The sequence below is a fragment of the Neolamprologus multifasciatus genome, chromosome 22 (genome assembly GCF_963576455.1).
Source record: "Neolamprologus multifasciatus chromosome 22, fNeoMul1.2, whole genome shotgun sequence".
Classification (NCBI taxonomy): domain Eukaryota; kingdom Metazoa; phylum Chordata; class Actinopteri; order Cichliformes; family Cichlidae; genus Neolamprologus; species Neolamprologus multifasciatus.
The window spans coordinates 356,157-367,500 of record NC_140459.1 but is presented as its reverse complement, the minus strand read 5'-3'; the positions used below and the strand labels follow the sequence as shown (position 1 = coordinate 367,500).

General features: G+C 51.0%; 1 protein-coding gene across 1 annotated transcript in view; it reads right to left on the bottom strand.

The window, feature by feature from the left end:
* The window catches only part of LOC146492465 (semaphorin-6D-like), a 99,686-nt gene extending 88,605 nt beyond the window's left edge, over positions 1–11,081 (bottom strand). Inside the window, exon 1 of the mRNA XM_085148516.1 lies at positions 10,894–11,081. The gene's annotated coding sequence lies outside the window, so the exon portion shown is untranslated. The remainder of the gene's footprint in view (positions 1–10,893) is intronic.
* Positions 11,082–11,344: the final 263 nt, after the last annotated feature.

The window sequence follows — 11,344 nt, the reverse complement described above, 5'->3', positions numbered from 1 at the left end:
CCTCGATCACGGGGGGTATTCCCAGCAGTGGGAGCTCTGGGAGAGGTGCAGGAATAGCTTCACAGGAGCACATCACACATCCGGGAGCGTGACAGCGTCCACGCTCACACTGCAGGACACTAAAATCATACGTGATAGAAAAAGTTCCCATGATTCCTCTCTGCTTTAGTGCTGCTCATGGGTAAAGTGCTGCAGTGCTCCACACAGGCCGGGGCTAATCCGCTTCACGCTCGCTCTCTCTGCAGCCTCGCCGGGTTAATAAGTGTAAATCTGCCGCCGCTTCCAGCAGGGAAACGCCACATCTGTCACAGCTGGTGCCTGATACAGATCCTGCAGCGGGTTCATGCACCGTGCACATGCAGCAGCTTTAAATCTGACCGCTCACCTTCAGCCTGTGTGTGTGTGCGTGTGTGTGTGATGCAGCCGGGCGGACAGAGCTGCTCTAAGCCGGATAAATTCATAAACAGTGTTTCAGCGCCGTTTCAGAACGACTGTGAAAACAGCGAGCGGCGACTCGCTCCAAAGCTGCTCGCCGTGTCTGCTCTCTGTCCGTTTAGCTTCACCCGACCCCACCCGACCTCCAACCCAGCAGTAAAGAAAACAGAAGCTAATGTGGAGAACAGGCTTCAGGTCAGTGCTCTGGGACACGCTTCTGCGTCTGTACGTTAATTAATATTAATGATTACTGATCACAGCAGATCGACAGGACGCCACTCACTCACTCATCCGCTGAGAAACGCTGAGAGGAAGTAAAAACCAAACTGCTGCAGCCTCAAACTCATAGCAGGAACATTTATGTTGATGGAAAACAAACAAATACTAATGAAATGAAGTCATTGAATGTGCGATCGCAGACGTTTATTAATGCAAACAAAGAACATCGTCTCCATCCGTTCACTGAAACAAGCACTGCGTGCAACAAAGTAACAAATTACTGTGATCACATTTTTCAGCAAGGCAGTAACAGTAACTGTTATGTCCTTACAAAGGTTCTTTGGTGGTGACGCTAAGCTAGCTGAGAACCCGGAGTGATGATCAGGTGCGTGCAGACTCCTGCAGCCAGAGCCCTGCAGCTAACACCGGCAGCGACGCTGTGACTGTGCAGCAGGACAAACACGGAAACACGTCTCCTGCCTGCAAAGCTGAGTGGCGCGTTCGTCTTTTGTTAATAAGATTGTAACGTTTCCTCTTCCTGTCTCATGGCGAGGGCGCTGCCAGTGCTGGGCGGAGTCTCGTGTTGAAGTGTGGCTTTCACCGGCCGCTAGCATCTCCTCACCAAGTGGTAGCCTGATTAGACTCGACGTAGCGCTGTGTGTTTAGATGCTAAATGATCATTGGGCGCTGACGTCCTCGCCATCAGGCGTGATTGTTGGAAACATGTGACATCGCTCCATCAATCACACTCTGATATTACACTTGTTTACATGACGTTTTATTTACACGGCACAGATATTCTTCTGTGTTTTGGGTCGTTACAAGCTGACCTGAGGTCAGCTGATAAAACATAAAGACTCAGTGTTTGACCTGAAAGCCTCGTGAACAAACACGCCTCTGTTTCCTGCAGCAAAACCAGGTAATCTGCTGCCTATTAACACAAAACTGGGCTAATCCACCCATTGTTCTGTGTGTGTGTGTGTGTGTGTGTGTGTGTGTGTGTGTGTGTGTTTGTCTTTGTGCAGTCTGAGTGACGGGAAAAAGGTCACCGGATGAATCTGCTGGATCAAACGGATAAAGACACAACAAAAAGTGCAGGAGGCGACCAATGAAAGGCCACCTAACACACACACACACACTCAGACACACAAAGAAGCACACACAGCTGGAGTGTGAAACACGCTGCAGCCATCCTGCACATGCAGGCAGCGGGTAGATCCTGGTAGCCTGGAGGTCAGCCAACACACACACACACACACACACACACACACACACACACACAGGTCAGCCTGATGGTTTCCTGCTTTGGAGCCTCCTACGCTCCTCACTGTGAACGGTGAGCCAAGAAAACGTGGAAACAGATGCCGATGGCGTTCCTTCAGAGCGCGGTGGCGGCTCCGACCTCGGTGCTTCAAATTGCTTCACTTTGAGAGGAAACTGTTTTTGCTCCACAGCGGAGTCTTCATCGGCAGCTGGAGTCTACGGTGGCCTTAAACCCACGTTTAAGGAAACAAAGACAAAAACGCTGCAAAAGCCCAAAACAGAACGGAGCTGTTTCTGGGGACACAATAACGGGACGGACCAGCTGTAGGGGTCACACAAGCTGTGTCCCAAAACCCGCCGGTCTACGTGGGCCGCGTCCTTCGAAGACCGAAAGTGCGAGGCTGTGAAATGTGACGGTCTAGCCTTCTGATTAGCGTCACCGCTGTGTCGGTGGAGTTTGATAAACTCGTCCATCGGACACACCCGACCCATCCTTCAAATTCGGGGAAATGAAGGACGCATTTGTCGGCCGCATTTGAAGGAGTCGACGAATTGGGACAGCCTTCGTCGCGTCGATGTGACGTAATCGGCCTTCAAATGCGGCATCGGGAGGATGCAGCCGACGGGACACAGCTACAGACTCGGAGGTTTGTTTTTGTCACTCGTGTAACACCGCAGATGCATGTTTGCTATCGCCTGTTTACTGTTGGTCCGTCACGCTAATGTCTCCTCAGAAACACTTCTGTTGTGCTTTATTTACCTTCTGTGGCGTTTTTCATTAAGTTGCAGTGCGTTTGGCCTCTCAGGACAACCAGAGGAAACGTCCCGGAGGACGCCACGGTCGCTCAGCAGTGAATTCCAACATGCCGCCATTGCCGAGGCGCCGACAGCTGCAGATTAAGTAACACAGCCGCTGTGATGTGAGGGAGCTGCTGATACAGATCAAACTATCCCTCTGAAAGCGAAGTGTCACTACCCGATCCGTACCGGTGTCGTGCCAAACTAGGTATCCCCGACAGAATTTGTTTCCCCTGCGTCGGGAGCACACGCTGGACTGTCCAAATCACGGACAAACAGTATCCCACATTGTTGATTTTTAGTTTACAAACACTTCTTATAATGACTAACTACTCCTGACATTTTTGAGATGTTAGCTCTTTATACAACGAAGTTATAGTGGGATACAAATAATATCAGGCTGATCCTGCCACAATTTGTTCCCCCTGTGTAAATCACGGACAAACAGTATCCCACATTGCTGATTTTTCGTTCACAAAGACTTCTTATTATGACGCATTACTCCTGAAACTTTGGAGGATTTAGCTCTTTATATAGTAAAGTTACAGGAGAATAAAAATAGTTATCAGCCAAAATGTTAATGGTTTATTAAAATAATCCCACCTGACACCCGTGAGCAATAAATATATAATTTTCTGTTGTAACCCTCAAACTGAATGGTAATGTAACGATACTAATTTTTCACAAAATGAAAACATCAGTACTTCTTGCGTGCTCCCAGCACAGGGGAAACAAATTCTGTCGGGGATACCTACTTTGGCACAACACCGGAAACCCGATCGGTACCCCGCATGCGCAAATCTTACGTCACTTCCTCTCTTTGCCAACATTGCGACATTCAATATATTTGAATGATACGGTTAGCGCCCAGTTAGCTCCTAGCATTTCTCAGCAGCTCTGCCTCCTTTTCGACTACCGGGACATTTAAACAATGGATAATCCGTATACAAACAAATTCATGCTTTTCTCCTCAACAGAGAGCGTTTCCCGATTGAACAACAGCGCCGTAAAATAAGAAGAATGGCGCCTAATTACAGAGTTAATAATATTGACTTAGCAATGTGTCACGTGTAGATTCAGCAGCCAGATTAAGTGTTTACTGACAACTGACAGTGATAGCGGACATTATCATCACTATTCCAGTCAATCCTCTCAACACAGAGAAGCATAAACACACTCGACTATCACTAAATCAAATTTAACACACGTTTGTAATGACGCTAATTCAGTTTACAATAGGGTTCATTCGCTCGGTCAGCAGGTGGCAGTATCCTCGTACACTGGGGAGTAAACTGCCATTAAACAAACAGAAGAAGAAGAAAACCCCTGCACATGCGCGGTAGGGATCGGGTAGACCCGATTTGTACGGTCCGACTTTGCACATGCGCAGTAAGGATCGGGGAGTCCCGATCTGTAACTATCTTTTTATTTTTTGTTTTTGTCTACATTGTACTGAAATGCTTCATTATTGCAAACATTTTAAGAGATACTTAATATTCTAAACATTTTAACAGATACTCTGACCCATAACTATCGTAAAACACTACGACCGGAAGTAGACACCTTTCGCGCATGCGGGGTACCGATCGGGTTTCCGGTACGGATCGGGTAGTGACACGAAGCGCTGCCGAGGAGCCATTGCTACCCTCGCCACTCCTGTAACTGCTTCCTGTTCAGTGACATCACAGAACTCCACGAAAAAGACAGACAGGCCAAACTTTCATCCGAGGACACCGTCGCTGTTCTGCAGTAAAACAAATAAGAACTGCACGTGCGCGGCAGCGTGACCGTGTGCGTGACCACACCTGGGCCACGTGTGGACAGCGTCTGTGAGCACAGGTGGGCGTGGTCTGTGCCTCTGATGGGCAGAAAGGTGTTTTACGTTTGACCCGACATCAGAGAAAAATGCTGATTTTCCATCAGCAGAAAAAAGCATAAACCTGGGATCATTAGCGTCCGCTCGAGTGAGTCACATGACCGACTTCTGCTGGGTCTCTCTGGAAACAGGAAATAGTATCCTACTGTTATAACTAATGTCACCTGAAACTTTGAGCCTGCAGAACCTTTAAATCTCCGTCTGCAGTCTGGCTGAAGCCTCAGAGGAAACGCACAGGAAGCATGAAGCTGTCAGAAACAGGCCGTCATTGGCTCCTGCGGACCGCCGCTGTCTTCATCTCCTTCTTTACAGTCTCCTGATCTCCCCCGCCGCACGTAAAGGTCAGACAAACGAAATCACAGAGAAGCAGCGGGACACGCGCTGAGGTCGGCCGCCGCTCACTCCAAAGACATTTCATCTATCTTTATCTCTGAGGTTCAATTTACCCGCAACCTGAGCGAGGGGGAGGGGTCTGTGCAGGCGAGCAGAACCAGGACAATAACATAAGAAGGAGGAGAAGCAGGGGAGGAGGTGTGTGAGAGCACAGACAGAACACACACACACGACCAGGACATCGCGACCCGCAGAGAACGAGACTGAGGACGTGCTACAGAATGACGCTTGGTCAGCTTCTGATACGCAGCCAACACGCGCACTCACAGCATCCGCTGCACACGCACACCTCCACCTACAGCAGGGCGATATGACCAAAAATATTTATCACCATATACATTTGAAAATTTGACGATTATAATTGACACGAGACAAAATATTTTACAACTCCACAACTTTATCAGTGCAAAAAACCATCAATGTATTTTCACTGAAACAAGCAGCTGTTTTAAGTTTAAGTTATATAAAAGTTTAACAGTGCAAATGCAAATTCCTCGCTGACAGTTTAACCAAAAGGCATTTCCAGTGGAAACTGGCCGACATATCCTCAGCATAACCATGTATAATATCCACAACACTTAAAAAGAGGTTATACACACACAATATGGTAATATTATGTTGAAGCACAGTACGTATCACTCCGCGAGGCTCCGCCTACGATAGCCGTAATGCTCCGACAATCCATCAAGCGGTGCGGCTTCGTAGCTTAGCAAAGTCGTCCTGAAACATTTGACAGATGTTCGAGCGCCGTGCACATAAAATCGTTTCGAGGTCAGTAAACACAACCAGAGTTCATACATAAGGCACACGGGATTATAAGGGGCTCTGTCGACTTTCAGAAAAATCAAAGGATTGATTTTAAGTGTGCCGTATTTTCCAAACAACACGGTAATAACGACGGCCCGCTAGCATGCGCTACCAAAAATAGTGCTTTGTTGTGTATCTGACGGACGAAAGCTAAACCAGTTCCACCAGTGAAGCTGCATTTTTACAAACCAGTTCAGGTTCATCTGTTTCATTCAACGATCCACTTTCGCTCTTCTCATTCTGCGTCGCCGCCATGTGCGTATGTAAACAAAGGCACTGCACATGCGCGTTTTACCCATATTCTATCACGATGTCATTTTCCTATTGTTGCCCAACATTACACCGGTGTTACCGTGAACGGTATGATATGGCCCCGCCCTACTCCACCTGTGGTCATGAGGAATAAACCTCTAGATTCAGAGAGTGGCGTCCACACGTCCACAGCTGCAGACTTCCTGCGCCACAGGGGGTGCTCTCAGCCACAGTGAAAGCAGCTCTCTGGAAAATGTGAACTTGAAGTTTTCACGGAGACAGCAGAGGGCGGGCGCCATCGAGAGAGCACGTCCTCGTCTACATTCTCAACTGACCAATCAGCACTCAGCAGAAGACATGCTCAGGAAGTACAGCGCAGCGATGAAGGGCATCGCCTCCACCCTGCTGCGCCAACACCACCATCCATGTTTAACTTCAACTGACGACACGCTCCACCCTCCCTCAACTTCCTGTGCAGGCTTTCAGGGTATTACATCATAGACTACATCATGTAACAGGGAGGAGAGGAGGGAGGAGGGGAGGAGGCAGGAGGGGAGGCAGGATGGAGGAGAGGAGGCAAGAGGGGGGGAGGAGGAGAGGAGGGAGGAGAGGAGGCAAGAGAGGAGGGAGGAGAGGAGGGAAGAGAGGAGGCAGGAGGGAGGAGAGGAGGCAAAAGAGGAGGGAGGAGGGAAGGGAGGAGAGGAGGGAGGAGGGAAGGGAGGAGAGGAGGGAGGAGAGGAGGCAGGAAAGGAGGGAGGAGAGGAGAGGAGGCAGGAGGGGAGAGAGGAGAGGAGGCAGGAGGGGAGGGAGGAGAGGAGGCAAGAGAGGAGGAGGGGAGGAGAGGAGGCAGAAGGGGAGGAGGGGAGGCAGGAGAGGAGGAGAGGAGGCAGGAGAGGAGAGGAGGGAGGAGAGGAGGAGAGGAGGCAGGAGAGGAGGGAGGAGAGGAGGCAGGATGGAGGAGAGGAGGCAGGAGAGGAGGGAGGAGAGGAGGCAGGATGGAGGAGAGAAGGCAAGAGAGGAGGGAGGAGAGGAGGGAGGTGGGGAGGAGAGGAGGGAAGAGAGGAGGCAGGAGGGAGGAGAGGAGGCAAGAGAGGAGGGAGGAGGGAAGGGAGGAGAGGAGGCAGGAAAGGAGGGAGGAGAGGAGGCAAGAGAGGAGGAGGGGAGGAGAGGAGGCAGAAGGGGAGGAGGGGAGGCAGGAGAGGAGGAGAGGAGGAGGGAGGAGAGGAGGAGGGAGGGAGGGAGGAGGGGAGGGAGGAGAGGAGGGAGGAGAGGAGGCAGAAGGGGAGGAGGGAGGAGGGGAGGGAGGAGAGGAGGCAAGAGAGCAGGGAGGGAGGAGGGAGGGAGGAGAGGAGGCAAGAGAGGAGGAGGGAGGAGGGGAGGGAGGAGAGGAGGCAAGAGAGGAGGGAGGGAGGAGGGAGGGAGGAGAGGAGGCAGAAGGGGAGGAGGGAGGAGGGGAGGGAGGAGAGGAGGCAAGAGGGGAGGAGGGAGGGAGGAGGGAGGAGAGGAGGCAGAAGGGGAGGAGGGAGGAGGAGAGGAGGGGAGGGGAGGAGAGAGGAGAGGAGGAGGGGAGGAGGGGAAAAAAGGAGAGGAGGCAGGAAAGGAGGGAGAGGCGAAGGAGGAGAGGAAAAGAGGAGAAAAGGAGGGAGGAGAGGAAGTAGGAAAGGGGAAGAAGAGGGAAAGAAAGTGTGTGTGTGTGTGTCTGTGTGTGTGTGTGTGTTACTGTGTGTGTGTGTGTGTGGTTACTGCGTGTGTGTGTGTCTGTGTGTGTGTGTGTGTGTCTGTGTGTGTGTGTCTGTGTGTGTGTGTGTGTGTGGTTACTGCGTGTGTGTGTGTGTCTGTGTGTGTGTGTGTGTGTCTGTGTGTGTGTGTCTGTGTGTGTGTGTGTGTGTCTGATGTAACCTGGTGGAGTTTCTCTGCTAATGAGGTTGAAGGAGGTCAGAGGGAGGAAGGAGAGAGGAAGAAGGAGGGCAGGAAGAGAGGAAGGATCCTCCTGTGTGAGTCGGAGCACACGGCGGTTTGTGTGATGTCGTTAAAGAACAGGCTGCACGGAGCTCAGGCCGCAGAGCGCGAGGGATGAAACGCTCGGACCTGAAGCCCGAAGATGAACTCACATGACGCGTTTTCAATACAGCGCGCCGTCACACCTGACATCACACCTGACATCACACCTGACATCACACCCGACATCACACCTGACATCACACCTCCCTCTCCTGGGACAGTCCGCACAGCTCGTCCATGGCAGTGCCCGCAGCCTCTGCAGAGTCAGGTCAGCTGACTTGTTAAGCAACACGTCTTTGCTTCTTTGCTTAAAGGTGGAAATAAAATAAAGACAATAAACGATGACATCATCACGTTCCCTCCCTCGCTCCAGCCGCCCTGCAGGCTGTGCAAAGGGAAAAGTCCGACTGCCGACCTGGCAGCGAGTGCATTTATTGTTTCAGAGGTCAGAGGTCATGGTGGAAGCCCCGCAGGTCGCCGTTTGAAGCATTTAAGGTGGAATTCCCCTGCAAACCTGCGCTGTGAAACACGCCGCCACACCTGCGAGCTGCGCCTTGCTGAAGGCGGTGCAGCTCTGAGATAAACAGGCCCACCTGTGAGCGTCTCTCAGACACCGGCCGTCCCTGGAGTAGAAACCAAACACGCCCGACTCTGAAGCAGCGTCTGTGGCCACACACAGGCTGCTGTAACTCTCCTCGCTTTCTTTCTTTAGCAAAGAAAATGTGACCTTTGACCTCAACGCTCACAGGCAAAACCGCAGCCAACCCGCTCAGAGCCGGGTCGGGGTGAGGTCAGCCTCCGTTCTTAATCCTGGATGAGTGTTTTTGGGGGCGTGGCCAGCTGCTGTCTGCTGCAGGTGAAACTCTGCTATCAGCAGCAGCTGTGACATCAAGCAGCCGCCGTCAGACGCACAGGCCGCCACGGCGTTCTTACCCTTCATGGCGGAGATAATCAACTCCTTATGATTAGCTCATTAACGCTAACGTGAGCCACCACAGCACCGCTGCCATGATTGCTGAGGCTCCGACACGCTCGCCTTCTGCCAAAATCTATCCACGCCCACTTTACTGATGCCGTGCATCATAATCAGCCATTTACGGGCGGAACGCCACTCGTCAAGGAGCAACGGCGAGTTTCATTTTGATATTCCTCCTTAAATCCCTGAAACGTCTGATCAGAGGACGTCACTTTCTCAGCGCCACACAGGAGGATTTCCAGGGGGCGGGGCTTGATTTATTACAGAAAAAATGATCTAAGCAAGCAGATGACAACAAATATGTCACTGAGCTGCAGTTCTTCTGACGTCCAGCAGGGGTGCCAGCAGTGCGTCAGCTGCTCTCTACGTTCATCACACCTGCATGGTGACTTTACCTGTGACTGCAGGAGCGAGACAGGTGAGCCACAGACAGCCTCCTCCAGGTCTGCACACACCTGGAAGCCACGCACACAAACACACACGCACACACAAACACACACCGCCTCTTGTGGAACAGCGCTCACCTGAACAACCCAGTTACACCTGGACAGGTACTTTTGGCCCCACAGCGTATATTAAAATGCTTGTCTGCATTTGTGGTCTCTGAGGGGCGTGGCCAAATGACACCTGCTGTAGGTAACGCATGAACATGCAGCAGAGCTTCAAAGCACAGGTTGAAAGTTTCAGGTATTAAATTCACCTGCAGAGATTTTTGATGTGACAAATCCGACAGATAGAAACAGTAAAAAGTGCAGATAAATGTACTAAGACAAAAATATGACATAAAAATACAAAAACAAGCAGAAAAATAATGAAACACAGTTAAAATACTGAAACTCAGGAATAAAAATAAACCATTTAAATTCAAAATGAATCATTAATTTAAAAAAGTAAACATCAGGAAAGTAAAGCCCAGAATTAAAACAATGAAATAGATTCTATTTATTTCAGATTTACTCTGTTTATCACAGGAAGCAACAAAGTATCGATCACATCGATCACATCTCACTGACTCAGATCAATACATCAGTACAGTGACAATAAAGGCTTTTCTATTTTACCACCTCACTGATGATTAATATTGATCATCTGGATCCACAAAAACCTTCAACCAGACCCCACGCACGCACGCGCACGCACACACACAAACACAGTCTCTCTCTCTCTCTCATGCACACACACACAAACACACACACACACACACAAACACAGTGTCTCTCTCACACACACACACACAAACACAGTCTCTCTCTCTCTCTCATGCACACACACACAAACACACACACACACACACAAACACAGTGTCTCTCTCACACACACACACACAAACACAGTCTCTCTCTCTCTCTCTCATGCACACACACACACACACACAGTCTCTCTCTCACACACAGTATCGATGACAGCAGCTATCGATCATGTGATCGGACTGATCGGCTCAAAGTCACCTGCGCGGCTCCCGCTGCGCACCACGCGACGACCGGAACTCTCGCACACGCGCCAGCGCACGCGCAGCGGTGTGTGCGCCCTTAAATCAGGAGGACAAAGACGCCCACCCGAACGCACGCGCTCCGCTCCTGCGGCGCAGGTTCGGGAAACACGCGCACACCCAGCCCCGCGCGGAGCTGAAGTTGGAGCTCGCGCGAGAAGGTGACTGGAGTTAAAGAGGGTCCGAGGATGCGCGCCGCGCGTGCTCGTCCCGTCCGGCTGATTGACGGCGGTCAATCAAAGCAACAGCACAGTCGCACGCACAGGAGCGTCCCCTTCCCTGCTGCGCGTGCGCCCACAGACAGTAGATGCCGGACAAGCAAGCACGCACGCGCACCCGTGCGCCCAGCGTTAAACCCCAGAAGAAGAAGAAGCGGCGGCTCACCTCCGAGTTCTTTGCGGTAATCCACGCCGACCTCCTGCTGCTTCTTCCCGGCCGCTGAACCCCGCAACTCCGCCGCTACACCGTAAATCCACCACACGGCGCGAGCGCACGCACTACTGCCAGTCCGGGTCCAAACGACACAATGAGCCGTCTCCGAGCAGCCAGCGTCTCCGGCCACCGGCCACGCCCTCTGATTAGCATAATAGACTACTGCAGCCTATCACGGAGCGGGGCTGCAGCCGCTGGCCCCGCCTCCTCCCAATTTAAAGTCCCTGTGTTATCGGTTCTGGTTGCTCAGCCCTGAAACATGCTTCCTCTATTCTGTATTTATTTTTCTTTATTTTATGTTTTATGTTTTATGTCTTATTTCTGATCTGTTAATTGCATCATCAATACATTTAATATTAAAACTCCTTCCAAACAATAAAAATATTCAATATTTCTGAAAAAG